The following is a 25103-nucleotide window of genomic DNA, read 5'->3' on the forward strand; positions in this document are numbered from 1 at the left end:
AATAGCAGAGAGAGAGAGTTCTCCAGTTCCAGTCACAAATCCATCTCCCTTGATCTGCCAACTCAGTTTACTTGAAATGTGTTGGTTCGTGTATTCCTATGTCTGGGTTTATTGTCTCCAAGTGTGATAATGGTGGTTGATGATTTTTAAACTCTCCAACATGGGAAATTCTCATAAAGGTGTAAATCAAATAGGAGATACAGGTTACTTCATGTAAGGTCCATTTCAGTCTCTTTAGATAATGTTAATTTCAGTTTATACTTGATCTTGTTTATTGATGGTTTCATGAGGCTTGGCTCAACCTGTGGTCAGGTAACTGCTATGGACATTTTTAAGTCAGTGATTCTCATTTTTAAAAACCTTTTAGGCCATGAAAGTCATGGGTATTAAAGTCAGATTATGGAAGTTGAAAATTGATAGTCAATACATTGTCATGACTAATTTAATGTATGGGACCCAAAATACAGGGAAGAGTGACATATACACAAAATGGAAAGCAAAACTAAACCAATGTTCAAAAAAATTATAGAAACATAAGAAATAGGAGCTCAGGTAAGCCATACAGTCCGCTGAGCCTGCTCCATAATTCAATAAGATCATTTCTAATTTGACACTAGCCTTAACACCACTTTCTTGCCTATCTCTCATAACTCTAACTGCCCTTTCAATCCAAAATTTTCTAATTCAGCCTTGAACATGTTCAATGATCCAACCTCCACTGCTGTCTGTGGAAGAGAATTCCAAACATGAATGCCCCCTCAGAGAAAAATTCCTCCTCAACTTTATCCTAAATGAGAAAGCCCTTATTTTTAAGCTGAGCCTCTTAGCTTTAGATTCCTGCATGGGAAGAAACATCCTCTCCTCAGCTCCTTCAGAATCTGTGTCTCAATAAGATCACCACCTTCCCCGACCCCCACCCTATTCTTCTAAGTTTCAATGAGTATGGGCTCAACTTACTCAATTGTTTCCTTAGAGGACAACCCCTTCATCCCAAGACTTATCCAAGTGAACCCTCTCTGAACTACTTTCCAAGTATTTCCTTCTGTAAATATGAAGACAAAAATTGTAGACTCTACTCCAGATGCGGTCTGACTTACCTGTAACAAGACTTGCTACTTTATGTTCCAATCCCCTTGCATCAAAGACTTGCTATTTAGTTTCCTAGTTACTTGCTGCCTACTTCCCAATGTTTATCAATTTATGTACAGTGACACATAAATCTTTTTCTACTGCAGCATTCTGCAGTCTCTCTCCATTGAATTAATGTAATGCTTTTCAATTCTTCCTGACAAAATACTTCGTATTTTCCTGCATTAGATTGTAAATAGTTGAGACTACAGCATTAATCCCCATGACCCTCTACTCTTTATGGTTTGTCAACCAGAAAATGATCCATTTATTCTGATCCTTTGGTTCCTGGTAGTAGGCAGTGTTTTGTCCCTCTCAATATGTCACCCACAACACGGTGAGTTCTTAACCTGAACACTAACCTTTTATGTGACATTTCATCGAATGCCTTTGTTAATCCAAGCACGGTACAGCTACTGGCTTCCCTAATATCCTCAAAGGATTCCAATAAACATGTTAAATACAATTTCCTTTTCACAAAACAATGCTGATAGTGTCATTGCGGGATGATTTCCTAAATGTCTTGCAAATAGCTCCTTAATAGTAGATTCCAGCATCTTCCAAATGACACATGTTTGGCCAAGAGCTTTCCATCTTCTTTCTTTTCAAGAATCTAAGACATTTTGAAAAGTTGCAACCAATGCTTTCACTATCTCTGTAGCCACTTATTGTAAAGGCCCTAGGGTGCAGACCACCAGGTCTAAGGACTTTTCAGGCTTTAGTCCCTTTAATTTTCCATTTTTTTCTATTCATAGTGATTGCTTTAATTTCTTCTATTTCCTTTGCATCTAGATTATTTTCCCAATTTTGGGATGCTTAGTGTTCCTAGTATGGTGACAGATACAAAACATCTGTTCAAAGTTTCTCATGTTGCCTTGTTTCCCATTATTAATTTCTAAGGGAACAGTGCCTACTTCAGCTATTCTTTTCCTTTTAAAAACCTTAGAAGCTTTCACTTTTTCAAAGATATCTCTGGCGGATTCTCTATTATACGACCATTTCTTCCTCTTCATTATCCTTTTAGTTCTCCATCGCTTGTCTCTAAACGTCTTCTCAGTCTTCTGAGTTGCCACTAATCCATGCAGCATTGTAGTCGTTTCTTTCAATTTGATGCCAACCTTAACTTCCTTTGTTGGCCATAAAAAGTTCAGCCCTCTCCTAGAACTTTGCTTTGTCAATGGAATATAGCTTTGTTGAGAGTAATGAAGTACCTCTGTAAATGTCTGCCACTGTTTCTTTGCCATTTTACACATCAACCTATTTTCTCAATCCACTTTAGAAAAATATGTCCTCATACCCTTGTAATTGCTTTATTTAGGTTTAAGGTTCTAGTATCCGGCCCACATTTCCCAAAGTAAATGCAAAATCCTATCACATCACTATCACCCTTAGCAAGAGGGTCCTTCAACCTGAGATCATTAATTAATCTTAACTCATTATATATAGATTGCCATGTCAAAGATACCATGTTCCCTGGTTTGCTCCAGAACATATGATCTATATTATCCTGAGATATTGGCCCAAATATATTTAGCTCATCCTCCACTCTATCTTTACCCGTGAGATTCATCAACTCTAAAAGATTGATGTAGCCACAGTTATTGTAGTTCCTTTCTTATAAGTCTATATTTCATATTGATTTATATTCTATACAACAGTGCAGGCACTGTCAGAGGGCCTATATGCTACTTCCATCAGTAACATTTTTTTGGCTATTTCAAATCTCCATTGAACATCTTGATCTTCTGAATCAAAATCATTTTCCACTACTTTACTGATCCATCCTTTATTAACAGAACTTGTTTCCTTCCTTCCTGTTCTTCTGAAATGTCAAATATCTTTGAATATTTAGGTTCCAGCCATGTATTTTTAAAGGCTATCATATATTCATTTATTTCTATTTGGACCATCAATTCATCTATATTGTTACAAATAATGTATGCATTCAAGATAAAAAGCCTTTAGTTCTTTATTTTTAACATTTCCCTGCACTGACCATATTTACCTGGTGTACACTTATACTTGTATGCTCTGTCCCATCTGCCACACTCAATCTGCATTACTCTTAAGCACTATTGCTTTGTCCTTTCTCAACTTTACAATTTTGCCTTCGCCCGAAGCCTCCTGCGCCTAGTTTCTTACATTATTAGGGATAACATAAGAAAGTATCCTGCTGGAACTGGCTCTAGGATCTCAGTGGCCATAATTTGGAAATCTAGCTGAAGACCAACCAGGCAAAACCATGGACATCAAAGACCAATCAACAGCATCAGCTTCTAAGAATACAGACAGCTGTACAGATCTGTAGAAAAACCATTGACCAGCCAGGGGACAGAACTAAGTTATTTTTTGATAGAAAACTTAAGTTCCATCAAGATATAAGAAATTTCCAAGAATCCCATAATATTAAAATGCTGAAGATATTAATACAATCAAATGGAGAAAGTGAGGACTGCAGATGCTGGAGATCAGAGTTGAAAGTGTGGTGCTGGAAAAGCACAGCAGGTCTGGCAGCATCCGAGAAGCAGAAGAATCGACATTTCGGGCACAAGCCCTTCATTAGGCTTGATGAAGGACTTATGCCCGAAACATCGATTCTCCTGCTCCTTGGATGCTGCCTGACCTGCTGTGCTTCTCCAGCAACACACTCTTGATTAATACAATCAAATCCAAAGTATGCCGACCTGTAGCAGTGAGTTTCCCATTTCCCTCTTCAAAACAAAACCAACAACTTGCAGTTCCAAATATTTTTTAAAAAAGGGAAGTTAAATGGCCTTGACAGCATCACTACAAAATTCTTTTATAAGAATACAGCTTTCAAAGAACAAAAAGTGTTTATCTACATAAGGAAGTGTACCTCTGTTCAGATCTCAATAGGTCCAGCTGTTTCATTTCGTCAAAATGGCATCAAGATAGGAAAGAGCCCACATAAACCATAATTTCTTATTTAGTGTAAACACCACCTAGACACAGTAACTACAAGTCTGCAACTGTTAAACAACAACCCTGTAATTCGCAAAATAGCACTCCTGAAGGAACCAAGGCCAATGAAGGAGTAATAATAAAATAAATAAAGGGAAGTTTTTGTTGCAAACGTTTCGTCCCCTGTCTAGGTGACATCCTAGGTGACATATAAATCTTCTCACAAACTTTGAATAAATAAAGGGAATCAGAAGTTTAAAAAAGGGAAAAAGCATAAAAAGAGAAGGAAAGCCTGTTTACAAAAATAAACCCTGCACTGCAGTCTGATTGTGGATGTAGGTTTGCTCGCTGAGCTGAAAGGTCCGTTTTCAGATATTTCATCACCATATTAGGTAACATCTTCGGTGAGCCTCCGGGTGAAGCACTGGTGGTGTAGCCTGCTTTCTATTAATATGTTTGAGTTTCCTATGTTTGGTGATGTCATTTCCTGTGGTGACATCATTCCTATTGTGATTTAATTTCCTGTTATTTTTCTCAGGGGGTGGTAAATGGGATCCAAGTCAATGTACTTGTTGATAGAATTCTGGTTCGAATGCCATGCTTCTAGGAATTCTCGTGTGTGTCTCTGTTTGGCTTGTCCGAGGATGGATGTGTTGTCCCAGTCGAAGACCCTACAGAGACAACAAGCAAAACTAATGTCATTTACAAAATACTTTGCAAGAACTGTAACAAGTACTACATTGGACAAACAAGCAGAAAACCAGCCACCAAATGACATGACCCACTCTCACTAGTATCCTCACATACGGATAAGGAAAGACACCACTTCGACTGGGACAACACATCCATCCTAGGACAAGCCAAACAGAGACATGCATGAGAATTCCTCGAAGCATGGCATTCCAACTGGAACTCTATCAACAAACATATTAACTTGGATCCCATTTACCACCCCCTGAGAAAAAGAACAGGAAATGACACCACCATAGGAAATGATGTCACCACAGAAAATGACATCACCAACCCTAGGAAACTCAAACATATAAATAGAAAGTGGGCTACGCCACCAGTGCTTCATTCAAAGGCTCAATGAAGATGTTACCTAGCATGGTGACAAAACGTCTGAAAATGAACCTTCCAGCTCAGCGAGCAAACCTACATCAGAACCTCAACCTGAGCTAGAAATATTCTCAAAACTCACTGTAGCCTGATTCTCAAAAAAATCTCCAAAGTGAAATGAAAGGCGAACATTTACTTATGGATTAGATATCTAATTATATGTTTACTGAAGTACAACTGTTCAAACAATATGCAGTTCCATTTTCTCCATGAAGCAGTAGATAATCACAAGCAGAGAGTTCTGGATATCTTACTCATGATTTGCAAGGCAGGGCTTCACAGAATTAACATGTCTGATATTTCCAATGATTATCAGGAAGATATACAAAGGATCTGAAAAGTTCTTGGTGACCAGTTGAGGGCAAAAATTAATTTCAAGATTAATAGACTCCAACTGCAGTAGACAGGACCCGACTGACCAGTGTATTTGAAGATGATGCATCAAAAGCATGGCTTTTCTGAAGAGGAACTATCAGAGCTCATTGGGATATTCATTGTCTCTCCACCAATTAAAGCCTTGTGGAAGCATCCTTTGGGCAAGAGAATGGCCATATCATTGATGCCTTACTTGAGCATTGGTACAAGTATGAAGCCATTGCAGGAAATTTGTTCCAAAGGCCAAGTCCAATCTCAAAACAAAGCAGAGGTGACTAACAAGACAGCAAAACCCCATAGGACTGATAACAACTAAAGTGTTAAGAAAGTGCACACGTACAAACGCAATGAAGTTCGGAGAAAATCAAGTAAAAGGCAATTTCAGATGATGGCCAAGTTTTCCATATTGTTAACCTCACACACCCTGTCAATGTATAAGATGGTCAGGAGTTTTACAATTATTAGTTTTGTAATGTCCTGAAAAGGCAGGATGAAACACATCAAAAGTTAAAATCAAGATACAGAGCGAGTACCAACATATCGCAACCTATACTGAAAGGCATGTATCTCAGCTAGTGGTGCTCCATGTGCAACCTGTGAGGGAAAGTCTCACAGTGTATAACAGATCATCAAATCCCTGCACTGGCAGAATCACACTGCAATACCATTACTCAAGCCCATCTTGACTTCCTGAAAACCTTTATCTGTTAGATACCAATGGTCCAGCAGTAGCAGGTCTCAATGTAGTCACAGTTCGTGAGATTCAAACCACACACACTCTGGTGGAACAGACACACCAAACATAATGCAACTGAATCAGTCAATGATCTCAAATGCCCCTCCCCAGACATCTTAAGGATAATGCAAAACATTTATTGAACCTCAAAGGAATTGCAGTGCTTATTTCAGCAGAAGCTTTGACTAGAACTGAATGAGATGAAACTAACTGGTAGAATTCAGGAGGTTGATCAAGTGTGCTTTAAAGAAAGTTGGCAACATAAGAGTATGCCTAGATCCAAGGCATCTCAACCTTTCACTTAAAAAGGTGGACACACAAAACAGTAACTCTGGAAGAATTGGATCTTGATTTTTTTTCAAAGTAACATTCTTTTCCAATCCAAATACAAAAGAATCCCAAGAGCTGATGACGCTTATGCCACATTTTGGACGGTAATATTTCCAATGGTTACCATTTTGTCTATTGGTAAGCCAAAACCTATTCCAGCATCAGATGGATAGTATTATTAAAACATATACCGAACTATGTTTGCACAGCATGATATTGCAGTCACGAGTAAGAAAGAGCCAAGAATGAATGTCTCACCACTCTCTTCACTGTATTTTAGTGTGGGACCTGAGGATATAAAGATTGCAGACTCCATCTTAACTGGGAGCATGACACACTAATGGAAGCATAGTTCTTGTTGCAATGAAGTGTGAGCTCAGACACTGATGTGCCTGTAAAGATAATATTTGTGCATATTAATGAGCTTTAATAAATGTCTGTTGGATTCTTCAACACCATGTTATCTATACCGGGTTTCTAATGTTATGAGGGATTGCTTCATCTGGTAAAATGCCATATTGCAGCAAACCTCAAATCAGGGCTAGGCAGGCTGACAGAGGAGAACCAGGCTGTTTGGCCCAACCCATCCCTGTAACCCTGCATTTCCCATGGCTAACCCAACTAGCCTACATGCTATGGGCAATTTAACATGGCTAATCCAACCTAACTTGCACATCTTTGGACTGTGGGAGGAAACCAGAGCAAACCCACACAGACACAGGGAAAATGTGCAAACTCCACCACAGACAGAGACTGGGAGGTGGAACTGAACCCAGATCCCTGGTGCTGTGAGGCAGCAGTGCTAACCACTGAGCCACCGTGATTAGAGGATTCAAAGATGGTGCTTCTGGAGGGACAGCATGAGTTTGGCACTGGCAGAAACACTCTTAATATATTAACGTAAACTCCATCCACAAACAAAAATCATCACGTAAATACCCTGACACCATGATAGAAAGATCCGCCAGTACATTGGTATTAAAACCTGTTAAAAATACCTGACAGGAGAATCTCCTCAATTATTCATTAATACTTCATGCATACTTACAAAAAAACCTGTAAACTGAAAAGTTGGCTTCAGACTCACTGATCTAAACAAATCTCAGACACACTAATAATGAAGAATGTACAATATCCACCTGAACACTGATATAAAAAAAACATTCACAATAAATACTTTAAAAGATTGATAAAAACACCTTATACAAATGATATAAACCAATTAAATAAACACCTTACCACACTAATAGTATCATCTTAAAACACTAATATAAATAGCCTCACATGTTGAATTGAATAGTCAAACAAACAAACATTGAACACACTGATGTAAACAGATGCACACACTGACACAAGCACCAAAATATACTGATGTAAAAATCATTATAGATATTTTCTAATTAATCTGTCCAGAGATGTTATTATACACGTCAGGAGCAGGTGGGATGTGAACTGGTGTGACCGAACTCAGAGGTTGGTAATAAACTGAATCATTCTGAGCATGATGGACGCAAATACTTGCACAATGTTATAAAAAGGGTGGGAAAAAGCATCAAATAAAAATGTTTTATCATTCCTATTGGCACAAATATACATTATATTAATGTACAGTTTCAAACACTGGTACACACAACTCCTCACATTGATAAACACAAAACAGTGACATAAAGAAAACACTTCATACTGGTATGAACAGTCTCCTCAAGATGATATACTCAAATTCAATACAGTGATATACACAAACCCCTCAAACTGAAAATCACACAAGTCACATTGACAGGCAGAAGCCACTTGCACTGATACACATTAAACCCTTTGGATTGATATGGACAACTTCCTCACAATAATGTAGACAGCCTCCTATATAAACCTCACACTGATATACACAGCATCCTGACACACACATATACACAAACACTTCAAATCTTATACAGAAATTCCTCACACATTCTATGCAAGCCTTCTTGTATGAAATAAATATGCACTCAGACCAACTGGTTGGTGCCTTCACATATTGAATGAATCACGTTACAAACACATTGATAATCATTTTGACAGCTTTTTCCCCTTATATAAACATTTATCCAATATAGATTAGTGTACCTACACACACTGATATAGCCACCTTCATGGACATACTGAAAGAAACAAAGACATGTGCACTCGTAGAATATTAAACCTTCTGATGTTAACAGCTTTACAGATATGCTTACACACTTTGCAATCTGATACTTACTGCAAAAACCTGCCATTCAGAGTAACAGGTAAACATTTAGTGATAGCCATATACATTCACACATAGACTCTGCTATGTACACAGTTGAAATTACACTGACATTCGAATGTGTTTCATGTCGGACATATGTTGATGGATTGGTACTCTTTCTCACACATCATCTCTTATAAAGGACTCTGACTAAATATGGTCTCAGTGCAGGAATACCAATATTAAAAAAATCTCCACTTTACTTCTTACTCTCTTGGCATCTTGTCCCACTCGATATTTGCCATCTCCTGCTTTGATCCAGTACACAGCTTGCTATCCTCTTAACTTCAGGCTTTTCATCAATCCCTCATACTGCTTTCCTTTGCTGCTTGTATAGCTATTGTGTTCTTGCCCTCTGGAACTCTCTACCTACTTCCCTCCAGCTTGTCACTCCCAGCTTTCAAAAATCTCACCATAGTGCTCTTCAGCCCTGCCTTTAGTTCCCCGGTGTACCATTCTATTTGCTTCCATTTTCCATTTCTCTTACAAATTTGCCTCATTATTGGAAAAGCTCTGTAGCCCCCTGCCATGTGATGGCAGCTTTGACTGATTACTATAGTTATTGCTTTTAGTGAAATTATGGATATATTTCCACTATAGAGATGTGATATACATTGAGACAGAGAACACCAAATGTAATTCCTTTTTACACTAATTAGAAAGAAACACTGAGGTTGCTGGAAACCTGAAATAAAAACAGGAAGTGCTGGAGAAACCTGACATCTGTGGAGAGAAAAACAAAGTAAAATGGTTTCAGTCCAATGTACTGCCTGTATTGCGAGCAAGACAAAGCTTTTCACTCGGTACATGTGACAATAAATTCAATTCAATTCAATTTAATTTAATGTAATTCATCTCCAGAACTGAAAGGGATTGAACAATTTTTTTTAATTTGTTAGCAGAGGGGTGGAGGGGCAAGTGGAACAGTTTGTGAGGGTGACCAGAGCCAAAGATAAAGGTTTGCTCATGATGATGAAGGTGAGATAGAGTATAAGTGAAGGTGTGAAAGGGAAAAAATGAGTACACTCTGCTGAGAGTGAAGCGTGTGTTTGTGTGCGTGGGTGTGGGTGGATGGGGGTGTTTAGAGAATCTAAGAAAAATTGAGGACACAGAGGTCATGCTCTAAAGTTATATAATTCAATATTGACTACTAGAGACTGTAAAGGCACCCAGGCGAAAAATGAGGTGTTGTTGCTATTCTGCCCGTGTCTGTGTGGGTTTCTTCTGGGTGCTCCGGTTTCCATCCACAGTCCAAAGATGTGCAAGTCAGGTGGATTGGCCATGCTAAATTGCCCATAGTGTTAGGCGCATTAGTTAGAGGGGAAATGGGTCTGGGTGGGTTACTCTTCGGAGGATCGGTGTGGACTGGTTGGGCTGTAGGGCCTGTTTCCACACTGTAGGGAATCTAATCTAATCAAGCTTGCATTGTGCTTTGTTGGAACATTGTGATATGCCCAGGACAACAACATTAGCATGAGTACAAGGAAATTTGTTGAAATGGAAAGCAACTGGAAGGTCGGGATCATTCCTTGGGAGAGAGCTGAGATGTTCTGCAAAGCAGTCAACCAGTGCACGTTTGGTCTTGCCATTGTAAAAGGAGACTGCATGGTGATCAGCGAATATGGTAAACTAGATAGAAAGAAGTCCAAGTAAAATGTTTCATCTGGAAGGTTATATTTGGGACCTTAGACAGTGACGAGGGAGGAAGTGAATAGGAAAGTGTTACATCTTCTGAAATTGCATGGAAAGGTGCCATGAAGGGAGTGAGGAAGAGTTAGAAATTATAGAGAAGTGGATCAGAGTGTCGCAGTGGAATGCTGACAGTCAGTACACTCGGTATACACGTCTTCAAGAACTGACTGCATAAATATGATAGACCGATCTTAAACATGCACATACATAACCAGGGAAATATAGGAAGGAACACATTTAATAATGCACACTCGAAGGAAGACACAGAATGAATCTCACACTTACTGCGTTGCTGTCTCTGACACTGAAACTGAGGATGGGGTCTGATGTCCATTTCTAGATCCAAATCCTGCTCAGCTCCAAGGGATAGTCTGTGGCAATCACCCAGGAGGCTCCCAGTTAAGAGGTTATATCCACCTTCACCATCCAATTAAGAACTGGTGGTGGGTTCGTGAGATGGGAAGCCCAATCAGAGCACCCACAGCTCTGACAGACGGCAGTCCCCCTGGCAGGAATAGATGCTTCTGAGACAGGTAGGAAGTTGTTAGGGTATTTCGGAATGGAGATGTCATCAGAAAGCTGATTAATATTTGGGAAATAAAGCAGAAGATTACAGATTGCATGACCATAAGTGGAGAAGGAATTAACACACCATAACACCCACTCAAACATAGAGTGAAATATGAAGCAATACAATCAGACTGAGATTAACACAAACTGAAAATAGGTCATTCACACTCAGGTGGAAACACACTAAAAATCTCACTAAAGATATAATGGAACTCAACCACAGACAGCCAGACACAGTGAAATTGATTATATTCAACACACGCTTAGCGAAAAGCTAAACATGACACTTAGATAAGCTGCAAATTACACATACACAATGAAACAGACGGCAACAAACACTCAGAGATACTGCACACTGCAACTAACACTCATACACAGAAGTACACTAAAACACACAGAAAGAAATACATAAAAACCCATGCCCACAATGATTAACCAAAAGACACACTCAGAGATAGGCACACATGTTCACCCAGTAACACTCTCATTCAGAGATATATTCAATCTCACTCCAACAGTTATAGACTGTAAAACATTCTCATGTGTTCATCAATACTTGCACTCAGACAGTAACAGCATTAACTACACACTGCACAGAGATACATCTGAACAAATTCTTACATATTGACACAATTAAGCATATACTAAGACTGAATTCACAGTCACATCATGATGGTCAGACATACCCAAATATACACAAGAACTCATGCTGTGGCACAAAGAAACAATCAGTCAGACAGACCTACATTAAAAGTTTTTAATCTTGGTTCATTCATAGGCTGTGTGTGTCACTGGCTCTGCCAGAATTTTTTACCCAATCCCATTTGTCCTTGAAAGGATTCCTGATGAAGGGCTTTTGACCAAAATGTCGATTTTCCTGCTCCTCGGATGCTGCCTGACCTGCTGTGTCTTTGCAGCACCATTCTAATCTTGACTCTAATCTCCAGCATCTGTAGTACCCACCTCCTCCTTGAAAGGGCAGTGGTGAGCCACTGTCTTGAACCACTACAGTTCACCCACAGTGCTGTTAGGGAGGCAGTTCCACAATTTGGCCCAGTGACAGACAAGAATAATGATAAGAGTTCTAAGTCAGGATTGTGTATGGCTTTGAGGCAAACTTGTAGGTTGTAGCATTCCTACATTTCCCATAGCCTGGTAGATTGTGGAAGGGGCACATGTGGGAAGTTCTGTCGTTGGAGCTTTGGTGAACAATTGCAATGCATCTTGTGGATGGTACACACTGCTGGCACTGTGCACCGATGGTGAAGGGAATGATTGTTAAAGGTGGTAAATGCAATGCCAATCAAGCAGGATACTTTCACATGGACAACATTGAGTTTCTTGAATGTTGTTGGAGTTGTAGTCATCAGGCATGTTCCATCACACTCGCGTATTTCTCCTTTCTTTGTGGATGCTAGTCAGGCTTTGGGAAGTCAGAAGGCGAGTTACTCACCACAGAATTTTCCTACCTCTGAACTGCTGTTGTGGCAATATTCATTGTAGAAATTTTCCTGATCAACCTGCTCAGAGATGCTATTACACATCTCTAGAGAAGGTGGGACTTGAACCTGGGCCTTCTGGTTCAAAGGTGTGAAGCTGATATTCTTTCTATTGTTGGTCCAGAGTTTCTGGTCAATGGTAACCCTTCTGGAGTTTGGTAATGGTGGATTAAGCAATAGTCAGGCTGTTGGACATCCAGGGGAGATGGTTAGATTATCTATTGCTGGAAATGGTCAATGCTTGGCACTTCTATTACTTACCCTTTATGTACCCAAACCACAATACTGTTCATGTATTGATGATGCATCATGAACTGCTTCAGTATGTGAGGAGTTGTTAAGGTACGAAAAATTGTGCAATCATCAGTGAACACTCTCACTGATTCTTTGAACTCTGTCATCATTAAGGATGGGATTGTTTGGGGGAGATCCTTCACTGGTTAGTTATTTAACTGTCCATCATCCTTCATGACTAGAGGTACAGGGTGTGAATCTGATCTGTATGTTGTAGGATCACCTAACTCTTGTCTATAATATTCCATTTCTGTTGTGGGTTGCAGATTTGCCAGAATGAATGTTTGTTACATCTCATGCTTTTTGTTGCATGCTTTCCAATTGATTCCCCAGCTTAATGGTAGTGATAGAATTGGGGTAATGTTGGACCACAAAGTTTAGGATTTTGGTTGAATACATTCCTGCTGCTACTGATGACCACAGTGCCTCACAGATGCTCAGTTTTGAATGGCTAATTCAGTTCTGAATCTACACTATTTGGCACAGTTTCAGTGCCACACAACACAATGGAATGCGCCTTCAATATAAAGTCTTGGCTCCACAAGGATTGTGGGGTAGTCACTCCTACTAATATTTTCATGGATGTATCTACATGAAAGTTAGATTGCTATGAATTCAAATTGGATCTTCCCTCTTGATATTTCTCTCACCATTACTCCTAATGGATATGTCCTTCAGGATTCAGCCAGTTAGTATTGATGCTGTAAGTAAGCCTTGGTGATAAACATTGAAGTTCGTACTCAGAGTACATTCTTGCCCTTACCATCCTCAGGGGTAGTACCAGGTATGTAGTTAACATGGAAAAACACTGATTCTTTGGCCAAGGGTGCTCACTAACTGTTAATTAGGAGATGTATTTGCCTGTGTTTGACCTGATAACATGATTTTTCAACATTGTGGACTCCCAATGGCAATCCTTCGTAATTGTATACCATACAGGGACAGGAAATGTTCATGGACTGGTGATGGAAGAGTTAGGGACATAGGCTGTAAGGTATAATTCAATGAAAATGCCAGTCTGGAACAGTTTTTCAAACATTAGCACAAATCCTGATAATTGTGAGGAGGACTTTGTAGAGTTGTCTAGGCAGAGTATACTTTTGTTGTTTCTAATTCCTAGATCAATGTGAGTGGTCAGCAGGTTTTGTTTCCCTCGGAATCTATTCTGCCATTAGCCAGGTTTTGTTTTCAGCCTTATCCATATTTCTGGCCTGGTTTGATGCAATTGACTGGCTTGCTAGGCCATTTCAAAAGGCATTTAACCATATTGTTATGGTTCGAGGCACATGTACGTCAGACCATGTAAGGATGACAGAGTTCATTCCTGAAATAAGTGAACCAAGTGGGGTTTTTGAACAAATCCATAACTTCCTCAATATTATTAACATTAATTGAATCGTCGTTTTGGGATTAAACATATACCTCTAGAGAATCATTTCAGGTTGCTGGATTACTAGTAAGACGATCATTATACTGCTATATCTGAAACAAACTCACATATGTGCTGAAACACTGACAGATATATCAGAACTCTCTCTCGCACAAGGGCCTGCATTTTCCAACTCTGTCCATATCCCTATCACGGGGACCGAAAGCAGGACGTTGGATGCAATCAGAGCAGCACCAATCTCCAGTAAATTAATTGCTGGCGGTTAGAGAAGATGCTCAGTGGACTGCTAGTCTCAGTCCAAGGTCTTTAAAAGGCTTCCAGCATTCCGGTAAATAGATGGCACCACAAAGGTGGCTCGGAGAATCAGCAGCAAAAGTCAGCCCTACCAAGCAATAACAGAGCTAAGCTGGTCCCTGGGTGTAGTGAAACTTCACTACAATTTCCCCTTCAGGCTGCACTGACCAAGGCAGGATGTTCACTTTACCAGGGTTGAGAGGATAAGGCCTGCCCTTAAAATTAGAAAAGACTGGATGGATATCACAGAGAAAGTCAGCAGACTTGACATCATCCCCTGGACCTGGCCGCAGTGCTGAAAGTGGGTGAATGACCTCACGTGATCTGCCAGTGTGGTGTACCATGTTTTGGTCTCTTTTGGGGTATTCAGATGGCAAATCATAAAGAAGAGCATGTTAGAAAAGGCAGTGTCATGGTGATGGGACCAGAAGGCAGCATTGGCTGTGGCTGAAATGGCAGCTGATCAGTGATTTTTTTTTTAGATCTTTCTGTCTAACAGCAGTCTCTGTTTCTGATGGCCACACACAGGCGGTACATTGAGTGCTCAACAAAATAGGTTACATGAGTCTTCATCAGGTGGCAAAGGATATCTATGTACTTGCAGAGAAAAAGGACCAACGGTCCCAAAAAAGTACAAAGATGGAATCCTGTACTTCAACATCCTGACTGCCCCAGAGGAGAAAGGAGGACTGGAACTTTGAGGGTGGCATGACAGTTCTTCCATTGCAGAGAATAAGACAAGAGTGGAGCCACAGTGGCCATATGGATGGGCAAGGAAAGTCTGTGGCAATTTGACGGTTGTGTTTCTGACCTTTCTGGTGGAGTTCCACATTAGGAATGGACTGAAGGATGTGAAGGAGGCCCATTATCCTCTATTAAATCTTCTCTCTTAGAGATGTTGAGGACAAGGCCATACAACTCCAAAGAGCAGAGGGCAGTCAACAATCTCTGACGGGGGAAGGAACCTCAGAGATACACTGTCACATCATGTACTTGTGCCATCCACCAGACTTTCATGTAAATGGCTTTACCCTGGCAGCTAGGTCTGAGATCACTGCTGGACTTGACTCTCCACAAGGGAGAAATGTAGAAATGCCTGAAACATCGATTCTCCTGCTCTTCAATGCTGCCTGAGCGGCTGTGTTTCTCCAGCACCACACTCTCGAATCTTATTTTCAGCATCTGCAATCCTCACTTTCTCCACAAAGGTTGCCAATCCTAATGAATGAAGCAAACATAACAGTGACATTAGAACTCTCATGGCCTGGATCGGAAATCAAACCCCGGACAGCACTCTAAAACACTCTTGAGGATGTGACAGAGAATATGACAGCCAAATCAAACCAGGACAACTGCAGACAGCCATAGCAATGCTGAGCTTCAAGCTGATGCCATGCTTCTTGAGTTGTCAGAAAGGTGGAAGATCTAGTGTTACCCTGGGAAGTAAGAGAATATCTGGTGGAGTTTTCAGAAGCAAGGGGCATCCTAGTATGGAGGTTGGAGGAGCCAAGAGAATGCCAGACATGCATAAAAGCCTGCATTCCATTACCAATACCAACACAAATATCAACACAAATACCAACACCATCACCAACATCAATCTCAACAGAAATATCAACACCATCATCATCAATCTCAACAGAAATACCAACACCATCACCAACATCAATCTCAACAGAAATACCAACACCAAAATCAACATCATCACCACCAACACACATGCAAACACCACACCAACACAAACATATAAACCAATACCAATACCATCAGCAAAACCGTCACTATCACCAATGCGAACACCAAAAGTAACATAATTACCAATATTGACATCAACACCAACACCATCATCCATGCCAATATCAACATCAACACCCAGACCAACACCATCATCAATACTAACATCAAGATTAACACCATCATCTATACCAGTTCCAACATCAACACCAAGACCATGACCAACATCAACAATACGACAAACACCAATGTTAACACCAACATCAACTCCAACATCAATATCACCAACATGAATACAACAGCAACATCACCAACATGAATGCCAACACCAATGCTAAGACTATCAACATCAACGCTAACACCAACATCAACAGGATGCTAACACCAACATTACCTCCAATCCGAACACCAACATCAACTCCAACGCTAACACCAACGCTAACAACAACATCAACTCCAATGCAAAACCAACATCAACTCCAATGCTAACAACAACATCAACTCCAATGCTAACACCAACATCAACTCCAACGTGAACACCAACATCAATTCCAATGCTCACATCTACATCAACTCCAATGCTAACACTAATATCAGCATCAACACCAACGCTAACAGCAACATCAACATCAACACCAACACTAACACCAACATCAACTCCAACGTGAACACCAACATCAACTCCAATGCTAACATCTACATCAACTCCAATGCTAACATTAACATCAACATCAACATCAATGTTAACACCAACATCAACTCCAACGCTAACATCAACATCAACTCCAATGCTAACACCAACACTAACACCAACATCAACTCCAATGCTAACACCAACATCAACTTCAACGCTAGCACCAACACGAACACCAATGCTAACACCAACGCAAACACCAACATCAACTCCAACACTAACACCAAAATCAACACCAAAGTTAACACCAACATCAACTCCAACACTAAACATCAACATCAACACCAACAATAATACCAACACCAACATAAACGTCAACACCAACACATATACCAACATCAACACCAACGCTAACACCAATATCAACTCTAATGTTAACACCAACATCAACTCCAACGTGAACACCAACATCAATTCCAATGCTAACATCTACATCAACTCCAATGCTAAAACTAACATCAACACCAACACCAACGCTAACAGCAACATCAACATCAACACCAACACTAACACCAACATCAACTCCAACGTGAACACCAACATCAACTCCAATGTTAACGTCTATATCAACTCCAATGATAACGTCTACATCAACTCCAATGCTAACACCAACACTTACACCAACATCAACACCAATGCTAACACCAACATCAACACCAATGCTAACACCAACATCAACTCCAACACTAACACTAAAATCAACACCAATGTTAACAACAACATCAACTCCAACGTTAACACCAACATCAACTCCAATGCTAGCACCAACACCAGCACCAATGCTAACACCAACATCAACTCCAACGCAAACACCAACATCAACTCCAACACTAACACCAAAATCAACACCAAAGTTAACACCAACACCAGCACCAATGCTAACACCAACATCAACTCCAATGCGAACACCAACAGCAACTCCAACACTAAACATCAACATCAACACCAACAATAATACCAACACCAACATAAATATCAACACCAACAGGTATACCAACATCAACACCAACGCTAACACCAACATCAACACCAACGCTAGCACCAATACCAACACCAATGCTAACACCAACATCAACACCAATGTTAACACCAACATCAACACCAACATTAACACCAACATTAACACCAACACCAACACCAACATCAACTCCAATGTGAACGCTAACACCAACATCAACACCAACACCAACACCAACATCAACATCAACTGCAACATTAACACCAACATTAACACCAACCCAACACCAACATCAACACCAACCCAACACCAACATCAACTCCAACACTAACACCAACATCAACTTCAACGTGAACACCAACATCAACTCGAACGCTAACATCAACATCAACTCCAACGCTAACACCAACACCAACACCAACATCAACATCAACTCCAACACTAACACCAACATCAACATCTACTCCAACACTAACATCAACATCAACATCCAACGCTAGCACCAACACCAATGCTAACACCAACATCAACACCAATATTATCTCCAATGCTAACACCAACATCAACACCAACACCAACACCAATGCTAACACCAACATCAACTCCAATGATAACACCAACATTAACTCCAATGCTAACACTAACATCAACACCAACACCAATGCTAACACCAACATCAACTCCAATGTTAACCCCAACATTAACACCAGTGCTAACACCAACACCAACATCAACTCCAATGCTAACACCAACATCAACACCAACGCTAACACCAACATCAACTCCAAAGCTAACATGAACAGCAACTCCAACCCGAACACCAACAGCAACTCCAACACTAAACATCAACATCAACATCAACAATAATACCAACACCAATATAAACATCAACACCAACACGAATACCAACATCAACTCCAATGCTAACACCAACATCAACACCAACGCTAACAGCAACATCAACACCAACGCTAACACCAACATCAATTCCAATGCTAACACCAACATCAACTCCAACGTGAACACCAACATCAACTCCAATGCTAACACTAACATCAACATCAACACCAACGCTAACAGCAACATCAACATCAACACCAACACTAACACCAACATCAACTCCAACGTGAACACCAACATCAACTCCAACGTGAACACCAACATCAACTCTAATGCTAACGTATACATCAGCTCCAATGCTAACAATAACATCAACATCAACTCCAACACTTACACCAACATCAACACCAATGCTACCACCAACATCAACTCCAATGCTAACAGCAACATCAACTCCAATGCTAACACCAACATCAACTCCAACACTAACACCAAAATCAACACCAATGTTAACACCAATGTTAACATCAATGTTAACACCAACATTAACTCCAACATTAACACCAACCCAACGCCAACATCAACTCCAACATTAATGCTAATATCAACACCAATGCTAACACCAACATCAACATCAACTCCAATGCTAACATCAACACCCAACATCTCCAACACTAACACCAACACCAACAGCAACATAAACACCAACATCAACTCCAATGCTAACACCAACATCAACTCCAACGTGAACACCAACATCAACTCCAACACGAACACCAACATCAACTCCAAGACTTACACTAAAATCAACACCAATGCTAAGACCAACATTAACTCCAATGCTAACACCAACATCAACATTAACATCAACACCAATACGAACACCAACATCATCTCCAACACTAACACCAATACCAATACAAACGCGAGCACCAACATCAACTCCAATGCAATCACCAACATCAACTCCAACACAAACACCAACATCAATTCCAAAGCTAACATCAACATCAACTCCAATGCAAACACTAACATCAACATCAACATCAACACCAATGTTAACACCAACATTAACACCAACATCAACTCCAACGCGAACACCAACATCAACTCCAAAGTTAACTTCAACTCCAATGCGAACACCAACACCAACACCAATGCTAAAACCAACATCAACATCAACACCAATGTTAACACCAACATCAACTCCAACATTAACACCCTCATTAACACCAATGTTAACACCAACATTAACACCAACATCAACTCCAATGCTAAAACCAACATCAACACATCGCTAACACCAACAGCAATATCAACATCAACTCCAACGCTAACACCAACACCAACTCCAACATTAACACCAACATTAACACCAACCCAATACCAACATCAACACCAACCCAACACCAACATCAACTCCAACACTAACACCAACATCAGCTCCAACGTGAACACCAACATCAACACCAATGCTAACACCAACATCAACTCCAACGCTAGCACCAACACCAACATCAACATCAACTCCAACGCTAACACCAACATCAACACCAATGCTAACACCAACATCAACTCCAACGCTAGCACCAACACCAACACCAATGCTAACACCATCATCAACTCCAATGTTAACACCAACATCAACTCCATCATTAACACCAACATTAACACCAACATCAACTCCAACACGAACACCAACATCAGCTCCAACACACACACCAACATCAATTCCAATGCTAACACCAACATCAACACATCGCTAACACCAACAGCAATATCCACATCAACTCCAACGCTAACACCAACACCAACTCCAACATTAACACCAACATTAACACCAACATCAACACCAACATTAACACTAACCCAACACCAACATCAACTCCAAGACTAACACCAACATCAACTCCAACGTGAACACCAATATCAACTCCAATGTTATCACCAACATTAACACCAACCCAACACCAACATCAACTCCAACGCTAACACCAACATCAACTCCAATGTTATCACCAACATTAACACCAACATCAACATCAACATCACCTTCAACGCTAATGCCAACATCAACTCCAACATGAACACCAACACCAATACCAACGCGAACATCAACATCAACACCAACGTGAACACCAACATCAACTCCAACACTAACACCAACATCAACTCCAATGCTAACAGCAACATCAACTCCAATGCTAACATCAACATCAACAACAACATCAACATCAACATCAACTCCAATGCTAACACCAACATCAACATCAATGCTAACACCAACATCAACTCCAACACCAAAAGCAACACCAACATCAACTCCAACACTTACACCAAACTCAACAACAATGCTAATAACAACATCAACTCCGACGTTAACACCAACATCAACATCAACACCAGTGCTAACACCAACATCAACTCCAACGCTAACACCAACATCAACTCCAATGCTAACACCAAGATCAACTCCAACACTAACACCAACATCAACATCAACATCAACACCAATGTGAACACCAACATCAACTCCAACACTAACACCAACACCAATACCAACGCGAAAACCAACATCAACTCCAATGCTAACACCAACATCAACTCCAACGTTAACACCAACATCAACTCCAACGCAAACACCAACATCAACTCCAAAGCTAACATCAACATCAACTCCAATGCTAACACTAACATCAACATCAACACCAATGTTAACACCAACATTACACCAACATCAACATCAACTCCAACACTAACACCAACATCCACTCCAACATTAACACCAACATTAACACCAACCCAACACCAACATCAACTCCAACACTAACACCAACATCAACTCCAACGTGAACACCAACATCAACTCCAATGTTATCACCAACATTGACATGAACCAAACACCAACATCAACTCCAACACAAACACCAACGCTAACATCAACAGCAACTCCAATGCGAACACCAACATCAACAGCAACTCCAACGCTAACACCAACATCAACTACAATGCCAACACCAACATCAACATCAACACCAACGCTAACACCATCATCAACTCCAACGCTAGCACCAACACCAATGCTAACACCAACATCAACACCAATGTGAACACCAACATCAACTCGAACGCTAACACCAATATTAACACCAACCCAACACCAGCATGAAAACCAACCCAACACCAACATCAACTCCAACACTAACACCAACATCAACTCCGTGAACACCAACATCACCTCGAATGCTAACATCAACATCAACTCCAACGCTAACACCAACATCAACTCCAACGCTAGCACCAACACCAACACCAATGCTAACACCAACATCAACTCCAATGTTAACACCAACATCAACTCCAACATTAACACCAACCCAACACCAACAGCAACTCCAGCGCGAACACCAACATCAACACCAACGTGATCAGCAACATCAACAACACCTCCAACGCCAACATCAACTCCAACATTAACACCAACATCAACTCCAATGCTAACAGCAACATCAACTCCAATGCTAACACCAACATCAACATGAGCATCAACTCCAATGCTAACACCAACATCCACTTCAACGCTAACACCAACATCAACACCAATGTTAATGCCAACATCTACTCAAACATTAACACCAATCCAACACCAACATCAACTCCAAGACTAACACCAACATCAACACCAACGTTAACACCAACGTTAACACCAACCGAAAACCAACATCAACTCCAGGACCAACATCAACTCCAACACTAACACCAACATCAACTCCAACGCTAACACCAACACTAACATCAACTCCAATACTAACACCAACATCAACTCCAATGCTAACAGCAACATCAACTCCAATGCTAACACCAACATCAACCATAACATCAACTCCAATGCTAACGGCAACATCAACTCCAACACTAACACCAACATCAACTCCAACACTAACACCAACACCAATACCAACGCGAAAATCAACATCAACACCAACGCGAACACCAACACTAACACCAACATCAACTCCAATGCTAACAGCAACATCAACTCCAATGCTAACACTAACATCAACAACAACATCAACTCCAATGCTAACACCAACATCAACAGCAATGCTAACACCAACATCAACTCCAACACTAACACCCACACCAAAAGCAACGCGAACACCAACATCAACTCCAACACTTACACCAAAATCAACACCAATGCTAATAACAACATCAAGGCCGATGTTAACACCAACATCAACATCAACACCAGTGCTAACACCAACATCAACTCCAACGCTAACACCAGCATCAACTCCAATGCTAACACCAAGATCAACTCTAACGTTAACACCAATGGCAACATCAACATCAACTCCAACACTAACACCAACATCAACTCCAACATTAACACCAACGTTAACACCAACCGAATACCAACATCAACTCCAACACCAACATCAACTCCAATGCTAACACCAACATCAACTCCAATGCTAACACCAACATCAACTCCAACGCTAACATCAACTCCAACATCAATATCAACTCCAATGCTAACACCAACATCAACTCCAATGCTAACTCCAACATCAACATCAACTCCAACGCTAACACCAACATCAACTCCAACGCTAGCACCAACACCAACACCAATGCTAACACCAACATCAACTCCAATGTTAACACCAACATCATCTCCAACATTAACACCAACATTAACACCAACCCAACACCAACATCAACTCCAACACCAACATCAACTCCAATGCTAACACCAACATCAACTCCAATGCTAACACCAACATCAACTCCAACGCTAACATCAACTCCAACATCAATATCAACTCCAATGCTAACACCAACATCAACTCCAATGCTAACTCCAACATCAACATCAACTCCAACGCTAACACCAACATCAACTCCAACGCTAGCACCAACACCAACACCAATGCTAACACCAACATCAACTCCAATGCTAACACCAACATCAACTCCAACGCTAACATCAACTCCAACATCAATATCAACTCCAATGCTAACACCAACATCAACTCCAATGCTAACACCAACATCAACATCAACTCCAACGCTAACACCAACATCAACTCCAACGCTAGCACCAACACCAACACCAATGCTAACACCAACATCAACATCAATGCTAACACCAACATCAACTCCAACGCTAATACCAACATCAACTCCAACACTTACACCGACATCTACACCAATGCTAACTCCAACGCTAACACCAACATCAACTCCAACATGAACAACATCAGCTTCAAGTCCAACGTGAACACCAACATCAACTTCAACTCCAACGCTCACACCAACATCAACTCCAACACTTACACAAACATCTACACCAATGCCAGCACCAACATCAACTCCAACACTAACACCAACATCAACTCCAATGTGAACACCAACATCAACTCCAACGCTAACACCAATACCAACATCAACATCAACTCCAATGCTAACACCAACACCAATATCAACATCAACTCCAACGCTAACACCAACACCAACATCAACTCCAACACTAACACCAACTTCAACACCTATGCTAACAGCAACATCAACTCCAATGCTAACACCAACATCAACACCAACATCAACTCCAACACCAGCACCACCATCAACTCCAACGCTAACACCAACACCAATATCAACTCCAACACTAACACCAACTTCAACACCTATGCTAACACCAACATCAACTCCAATGCTAACACCAACATCAACATCAACATCAACTCCAAAGCTAACACAGCCATCAACTCCAACGCTAACATCAACACCAACGCTAACACCAACACCAACATCAACTTCAACACTAACACCAACTTCAACACCAATGCTAACAGCAGCATTAAATCCAATGCTAACACCAACATCAACTCCAATGCTAACACCAACATCAACTCCAATTCTAACACCAACATCAACATCAACTCCAATGCTAACACCAACATCAACATCAACTCCAATGCTAACACCATCATTAACACAATCCCAACACCAACATCAACTCCAACACTAAGACCATCATCAACTCCAATGTGAACACCAACATGAACTCCAATGCTAACATCAACATCAACTCCAACGTTAACACCAACACCAACATCAACATGAACTCAAACGCTAACACCAACATCAACACCAATGCTAACACCAACATCAACTCGAATGCTGACACCAACATCTACTCCAACGCTAACATCAACATCAACTCCAACACTATCACCAACACAAACATCAACAT

This window comes from Chiloscyllium plagiosum, unplaced genomic scaffold (genome assembly GCF_037043375.1).
Source record: "Chiloscyllium plagiosum isolate Xiang-an unplaced genomic scaffold, Cpla_swu_hap1 HiC_scaffold_20, whole genome shotgun sequence".
In the NCBI taxonomy this organism is placed as follows: Eukaryota; Metazoa; Chordata; class Chondrichthyes; order Orectolobiformes; family Hemiscylliidae; genus Chiloscyllium; species Chiloscyllium plagiosum.